The following is a 7,332-nucleotide window of genomic DNA, read 5'->3' as shown; positions in this document are numbered from 1 at the left end:
TCATTCTATACTATTCTGAGGGCAATGCTGATTTATTAACTACCTTTGCTTTTATGGATCCATTTCAGAACCTCATCACCCACATCTGTTTGGTTAATTCATGAAAAATTGATATTTTGGCAGTAAAAAAGCTTTTATTTTGACAGGCTGGCATTCCTGGATACAAGTCTCGATTTAGGCAAATATCTGCTTTAGAACACGTCCTGATTTAATGATGAATATACATGATAAAACTATAAACTACAATCCTAACTCCTAGTTACAATTCACATACATGAAGCGAGCAAAATACTCAGTAATAAACATTAAGCAGAGTTATCACATTTCTGACAGCAACAACAAAAACTGGCCGATTACATTAGATTGTATTATACGGGTGTACCTAATAAAGTGGCCACTGTCAGACACTGTATTGGCTGTAAGTGTGCAAAAGCTTATTTTGTGCTAAACTGGGGCAGATGTTCTCAGCTGAAGGTTTGGACCACATTTTATTTTGAAAATCTCGAAAATTGGAGACTCTTTCACCACAGTTTCTTCCCCGAATTGTTTAGAAGTTGGAGGGGAATGTGTTTATAAAACATGATTGTTTGGGATTATTGCATCATTCACAGAGTCATGGTTTAGAAAGTCGCAAACCGGACCAACAGCTGCTGTTTGTTTCCTCTTTTTATCGTCCTCTGTCCAATATGTGCTGCTCTGGAGGATAAAAATGCCAAAATCAATGTTCTGTGTTTATGTGAATCCCAGTTAGTTTTTATCTTTACGGTTTTCCCAAAACCTTTTCCCACATAACAAAGTTGGTCTGGCCAAGTGACAGCCACATCTCAGCCCGCTGTATGACTATCGCCGGCCCTGTTTTGGCTCTCTGTTAGCTAAACAGGCCTCATGTTTTAAAGGACAGTTCTGTTGAGATGCATTCATCGTTCACAGGAAAAAACCCATCACACATTTCTTCCTCAGAAGCCAACCTCAGGTCGACAAGAGGACAGCTGGTCTTCTGGTTCTGATTAGCACATCTGGACCACCTTTTGGGCAGAATTCATTGCTGTATTTGGGCCATGTGTGAGTTTGCACCGCCAGACCAATTTCGCCACACAGGATTTTCCCATTTTTTTTTATTTGCGTGTCTGACTTTAAGAAAAACAAGAGGTTTAGTTGGTTCCAGTTGTGGAGGAACTACTCAGATCTATAAACTTGAGTTTTAAACACCTCAGCATGAAAGAAACTCGTGAAAGTCCTACGTTCAAACTTTGAGATACACAAAGTGCCATTAAGTAAATTATATTATTAGGAATGGTCCATTTCAGAATTATATATATTATATCACCGGATTCTAATCAGTGGTGAAATTATGTGTAATATGTTGCTACACTGTAAAATCGGACAAAAGGGACTTAAAATAGACTAATGATTTCAAGAGGTTAAAACGTTTTAGCTCATACTTACATTTGTTAGTGTACTTTAATTGGCAATTCTGAGGTAATCAGTTTCTTGACTTTGGTAAAGTGTAGTCAATTTTTTAAATTTAGACTGTAGTGAAAGTGCAACAAATTTCAAATACTAAATGTACCTCTGGGTCTCTTAATCCATAATAAGACAAGATCATTTATTAGTTGATCTTTATGTGGTTTTCATAATCTGAATCTGTGTAACTTTGAGTAACTCTGAACTATTTATGAAGTTATCAAGACTGACAACAATCAACGAAAGTAAAAGTACCCAAAAATTTTACCTAATTTTACTCACTGAAGTGTGTTTACAGGTCTAGGGGAGGATAACAACATATTTGAATATAGCAGCATAAAGCATCTTGCAGAGGAACCTGCACGAAATCTGATAAATTGCCTCCAATGATGTTGCTCATTGGCCAAGTTGCATCGTGGGTACTGTAGGCCCCAGGTTTTAAAAAGAAGGAACAACATGTGGAATATAAATGTGATATTTCTTGATTCTGATCATGTGCTTTGGTCCAACAGAGTTGTAACACTGCTCTTTGAGTTTGGTGCCTACATTACCCACAATGCAACTTAGTCACTTTATATACAGCTTCCCTCTGGAGCTACAAAAGGCTTTCTACTACTTTCTTTTTCCCCCACATTTTCAGTATAACTCCCCAAGATTGTGCCTTTTGTCCATTATAACATTTAAAACACAGACAGGATCCAATAGGATGTGTGATAAGGTGACAGCATCAGCCTCCAGACCAGGTCAGATGGAGCAGCCTGGATACGCTTACACCACCGCCGGCTGTTTCGGACGTGGAGCCAGCAGTCATGTGCCAAGGAAGGAGTCGGAAAAAATGATGGAACGGTCGCATTTTTTCTGAGAAACGCGTTCCAGCTGAGCATCTGGTATCCTTGAAAACATCTGAAGCTCTGGGCCAAGCCGGGCTGCACTCACATGTGTGTGTACTGTATGTGTGTGTGGTTGGGTTTATAGAAAATGTGCGTTAATGCCCTCTCTCTGTCTCCTTTTTAAAAAAAGAATGACTTGTGAAAACGTGTGAGAAAAAAAAAGTGTGTGAGGACATTTTATGGGGTTTGGGGGTATATTTTTTTTCTCTCCGCTCATTTCTATCCCAGAAACTAAACCAAAAACAAGCTGCCTCCTCCATCCCTCCCTCTCTTTCCCCCCCCCTCTCTCTCTCTTTCTTATTTCCTCACCCACTGCAAAATTGTTCTTTTTATGAGGCTTCAGTTCTCAAACCACTCCTCCTCTCACCACAAGTATCTCTGGTCTGTTTTTGCTCTTTCCTCCCTCCTTCAACCTCCTCTCCTCATGCTGCTCCTTTTTAACCCTTCGCATGCTTGAAAAAATGAATCAGCGTAAACAACAACACCAGCCTCGGTCAACCACAAGATCGAGACAAACAAAGACTTGCGGGAAAAGAAGTAGCTGAAAATATGGCTGGCATGCGGTTGCGGTTTATTTGCTGATAAAGTCTATTTTCATGTAAACGACATTTTCAAGGGTTCGTGACATGAATCAGGTTATGTTGACACACAAACAGTCAATCTATGAGAACTTCTTACTGTTTGTGTCATATTCATTGACTGTGTAAAGTCTGGTGGGAGCTTATCTGCCTTAAACCCGGGTGGCCAGCAGGGGGTGAACCCCTGGTTTCAAAAAGAACTACAATTGCATGTAAGTTTACGAGAAAATGGCCCTCCTTCTCCCTTGATTTCTTTACCTCAATAAAAGTTTTTTACAAGTTTTTGGTCTCAACTTTTAGTTTCAGGTCTTCTTCCATACAGAGTGATGTTCATTTTGTAAATTATGGTCCCATTCGGAGGAAAAGTAGCCAGATCCAATCAGGTTAGAGGCGCCACAATGCGCATTTTCCTGCAAGCTCCACCCACTTGTAAAACTATGGTCACTTCTGGCTTCAAAAAAACAAGATGGCGACGGCTTTAACGCCAAACCAGAGGCTTCACAACCCACAAGATTAATGGATGGCGTCAGGATAGGTTTCCTTATGGGTTGACCGTTAAATTACGGTATAAAAAGTGCCTCACATCGAAATAAAGCGGACATTTAAACAGTGTTGTGAATCTTAACCGTTCTGTCCATAAACGATGGTGGAATATAAATACTTTGACCCAAGCACTGTACAGAAAAGAACAAATTCAAGGTGTTTGTACTTGACTTGAGTAGCTCTCTTTAATGCAACTTTATATTTCTACCATATCTGTACTTTTGACACCAGGGAAAACAATGGAAATCCAAATCTGATGACTGTGCACATGGATTTTCTGGCAAACTGAAGGTTGAAGTTATGGGCGGAAAGTTATCCTACTTCCTGAGACTCAATTCTGCATATCAAGTACATGCAGACAACACTTACATACTTTTACTTAAGGTTTTGAATGCGTGACTTACACTTGGTAGTGGAGTACTTGTGAATTACACAAAATCATCTTTCTTATTAGGTTAAAGGAGAACTTCGGTCGATTTAAACATGCAGCTTCATTGTTGCATTGCTGCATGTTTAAATCGACCAAAGTTCTCCTTTAAACTGAATATAAACAGGCCAGACTTCAACTACACCACTGTGTCGGGTCATGAGGCACTTAGAGGAGGCCTTGCAGCGCTGTGTGTCGCTGTTGTGGACTTGAAGACTCGTGATTATACTGTAAACTAACCTGACTGACCCGATCATTTCTATTTTTTTTTTTCTACTCACATCTGTTCAGCCACTTTCCTCCTCCACTGGGCCAAACTGTCTCTGTCTCTCTCTCTCTGTCTGTGTCGACTGGTGTTTCCATTTGTCTCAGTGGCTCTCTCTCGCTCTCGCTCTAATGCACAATTACTGTTTTGAATCCGTCTTTCCGAAGAAACCTCGACTGCTTCACAAACAGACGGATGCTCGTGAGCTGTGCGGGAAAGCTTTCACAAAGTTAAACTAGATGATATGGTCACAAAATAACTCATCAGTGAGTTCATGGAACTACTTTCTATTAAAGCCTGCAATATAAAGAGTGATACGCTGGAGTCTTACCACTGGCTCAACTGAGTTATGAGCCCTTAGTGAGCACAGTTTTTTGGGGTTGCCAGGTTGTGAAACTCCCTTAGACTAATTGACCATATGGCCACTTACCTTCATGCTATCAGATTACCAACATTATGATCTGGTTTCCAAGAGTGGTAATAAGGATTATCAAATGATTTATTAACCACTGATAAAGTCATGACTTACAACTTATAAAGCCTTTGGCAGTTTACTCATAGAGAGGACAAGGGAAGAAGTAATAGTGAAGTAATAAAGTGATAAACCACTACTGTAGTTTTTTTAAACAAGTGACAAATCAGGCCAATAACTATTTTTCTAATATATGTTATTTTAAAGTGACTGTATGTGACTATATGTCCACTATAGTAGACACCAAGCGTCAACGGTATAAAAGTGATTCAGGATTAACTGTTGAATCCTTTATTCTCAGTTAACCAGACAGTTGTAAACAACATTTTTTTATTCAAATGACAGATGTAAGGAGTTCTTTTAACCAGATTTTTCATTGTTTTTAAATGTTCTAGTGCATTTTTTATCTGTGATTGAAAACACATTTGTGCCCTCCACGGGATGTTATGCACCGACAGGGCACATTCTGTCAATTTAGATACAAATCTGACCACTATTTAATATCACTGTTTAATAAAAGAATGAATTATATATCATTATATCACAATGTGAAAGAAAGAAAGAAAGAAAGAAAGAAAGAAAGAAAGAAAGAAAGAAAGAAAATAACCTTTGTCTCATAAAATCTGCTGATGATGTATTTTCATTCACAGGAAAAAATTTACAAGAGAAATGTAAGTGAAATCTGGCAACTCACATTATTATTTAGTTAAGAAAAGAAAAAAAAAGAGAGGGGGAAACAAAGAGGATTTAACCGTTATTTCAGAGGTATTTGGTGCATCTCGTCTTCCCTCCGCCCTTTTGAATTTGTGATGCCATATCTCCACCTAACATCTGTCTCCTGTGGTGGATGAAAACACTGAAAGACTGCAGAAACTGTCCTTCAGTCCTTGCATGGGTTCAATTTCCTTTCCCTTTCAATTTCATTTCCCTGACCTCTGGCTTCCTAAAAGAAGAGGGAAAGTTTTGTCTCTTAAAATACAGGTTCACAAAAAAAAGACAGGCATGTCATTTTCTAATAATCTCACAGTGCTGTACGTTTCCTGCGGCAGGTATTTGAGTTGTGTTTATGGGCGGTTTTCAGAGGAATTACCTTGAAGGAGCCACAAAAAATCTTTAATGGCAGGAAATCATTTAAACCCGAGTAATTTATCTATTATTGCGACCTTTACCCTCCATGTTTGGTGAATGCTGCTGTGACTCAAGCGCTCTCTCAGTCAGCGGTTCCCATAATTTGGTTGCGACCTCTTTAATTGAAGCCTTGTCTAGTCTGTTTCAGTCTCATGAACAAGTCGAACAAAAAGTAAAAGTGGGTCAGTTTTTCTTTAAAATCCCACGGAAAATGAATTTAAAAATTCAGTTTTTCGGCTCCCACAACCTCTCAGAGTTATTGGGTGACCTTTTGGAACACATGTTGCAGGTTTTGGGATTCACTAAATGGTAGTGCAGCGGTTTAACCATCTCCATGCTCCTGACAATGGCAAGAAAATGTCACACTGTAGTTCTTTCCAAGGAATTTCCTGAGAAGTTACTATTTCTTTCTAGGGAAACTACTGGACGTGTAAAGCGTAATGATGCCAGAAACCATCCTCTGTGACCTGTTAAAGACAGGTTTTACTTTTATATTATGGTGATTCCATCTTGGTGGGCAGACAGACAGATGGACGACAGCAGGATAAGAGCCCATAATGTTGTAGAAGACGTTGCTGATCAGTAAAGGAAGGAGGGAAATAAATCAAATTCCACAGACGGAGTCACATTTTTCACTTCATCCTTCACTCTAATCTGGATCTCTGTTTGGAGGTGCTACCCCGCCAAGCATCTGCCCTCCGTCTTGTCTTCCAGGTCACGGACATGAACGCAGATGAGACTTTTGGCAGCCACGTTGGCTTCCATTCCTCTTTTTTCTCCCTCTGTCTTTCTTTCTCTCTCTCTCTCTGTCTCTCTCTCTCTCTCTCTCCTTCCCCCATCAGCCATTTTAATGCTGAACTCATACAGTCTGGCTGGGCGGCGCAGGAACAACCATCGGGCTCAGCACTCCTTCTCCATGCCAGGCAGGAAGTGGCCAGGACAGCTGCTTGCAATTCAACCTGAGACTTTGTTTGGGTGACCTACATTATGGCACCGTTTACTTTCTACTGTAGCTTTTCTTTTTCCTCTTCATTTTCTAGTTTTGACCGACTTCCAGCGCTGGAAAGTGTCTAAATAAACTCCCTCAATACTTTACCTGGGTACAGTTTACTTGAGTATTTCCATTTGATGCTACTTTACACGTCTACTTCATTACATTTCAGAGACAAATGTTGTGCTTTTGCCTCCAATGAATCTATCGGACAGCTATAATGAAAACAAATCTACTTGGAGCTTAAAGGAGAATTTCACTCAAAAGTGATAATTCAGTCAATGTCCAGTCACCTCCGCGCCGATGGAACGTTTCTGGAGCTTCACAGCATTCTCCTGAACAACTTAAGTACAGTTGTGTTAAAACATTAAAAACTAAATGTCATTTTGATTTGAAAAGACATTATTTAGTCTATATTCAGCTGAAGTCTTCACTTCTACCAAAAGAGACATTTCCACTCTAAACATCTCACATGTGTTGCCTTTCAACAACAAAATGAGATAAATGGGATAAAACTATCCAGTATTTCACAAAAAATGCAAAGATAAGATTAAAATCCATCAAACAAATACAA

The sequence above is a fragment of the Sparus aurata genome, chromosome 10, assembly GCF_900880675.1.
Source record: "Sparus aurata chromosome 10, fSpaAur1.1, whole genome shotgun sequence".
In the NCBI taxonomy this organism is placed as follows: Eukaryota; Metazoa; Chordata; class Actinopteri; order Spariformes; family Sparidae; genus Sparus; species Sparus aurata.
The sequence above is the reverse complement of the archived record's forward strand: the minus strand, read 5'-3'. Positions refer to the sequence as shown.